We start from the raw sequence: 1,150 nt of genomic DNA, 5'->3' as shown, positions 1-1,150 counted from the left end.
AATTTGATTAGGAATAAATTTAAAAAACATAAACTAAAATTGAAATCTTTATCAAATTAGGCTTAATTAATAGTTACCAAACGGGACTTATTGATCCAATATTTTGAAATGTAAATAAGAGATTCTTATATTTTTCTAAATCAAGATAAGAAATGAATAGTATCTATAGGTAGAAATGAGACTTTGTGTTCGGATTCGATCAACTGATTCATGGAATGCATGTGGTCCACTTTATTATATTTTAAATGAGTAAATAAGATTTGTTTAAATATTAGTTGCATATAGACATTGTAATAATCAAAACTACATTTGATTCTAAAAAAAATTAATTTGATCAAAACTCATTTTATTTGCTAAATCATATTGAAGTTGACAGAAAAAATGGTATACTTAACAACTTGATTTCATCTTTCCAATTGTCAACCTAATGGAATAATGCATAAAAAGTTGTCTTTTTCATGATGTTGAAATTTGCCTAATCTTTGTGGCTTTGTGCAACTTATCCTAAAGGATCTCACATATCATAATATATATCATCACAATAATGTCACACAGCACTTTTAGTTACATTTCTTTACTCTAGTTCAAGAAAAAGTTTAGTTCTTAGTATTGGTTTTTATAACAATTTAGTGTACTTTTAGAAACGTGAAAATGTTAAATTTTGTGTTCTAGTTAGATTATATGTAAAATTAGTAAATCTTGTTTCATTTGAAATGGAAATCAAGTTCATTCATTTCATTTTTTTCGTCTCTTTATGTCATTCACTTTTTGTTTCAAGGACGGAGGGTTAGAGATTTGAATCTCATATCATTTCCTTGATTATACATGTCCTAATTAAGTTCAATTTTACTAAATATGTTGGTGATCTTTCACTTAATCTATTTTCATATCTAGGGTTGCCTAACTATACTCTATTTTTAATGAAATGTTTAATGTCAATGATCTAACCATTACATTTATGAACGTAGAAATGTTAAATCATAATGGAGAAAGAAATCTTAACACTTAAGTTTTCATTCGACGATCATTTGATTTTTTAGTTTTTTATAATTATTTTTGTTTTCTTATGAGTACCTTATCATACTTTTTCATCTTTTCTAACAAAACACTTGAATTCTTAGTCATATTCCAAAAATAAAATATAGCGCGT

Source organism: Benincasa hispida, chromosome 11 (genome assembly GCF_027475165.1).
Source record: "Benincasa hispida cultivar pf3 chromosome 11, pf3_genome.v1.1, whole genome shotgun sequence".
Lineage (NCBI taxonomy): Eukaryota > Viridiplantae > Streptophyta > Magnoliopsida > Cucurbitales > Cucurbitaceae > Benincasa > Benincasa hispida.
This window is presented reverse-complemented; position numbering follows the sequence as displayed.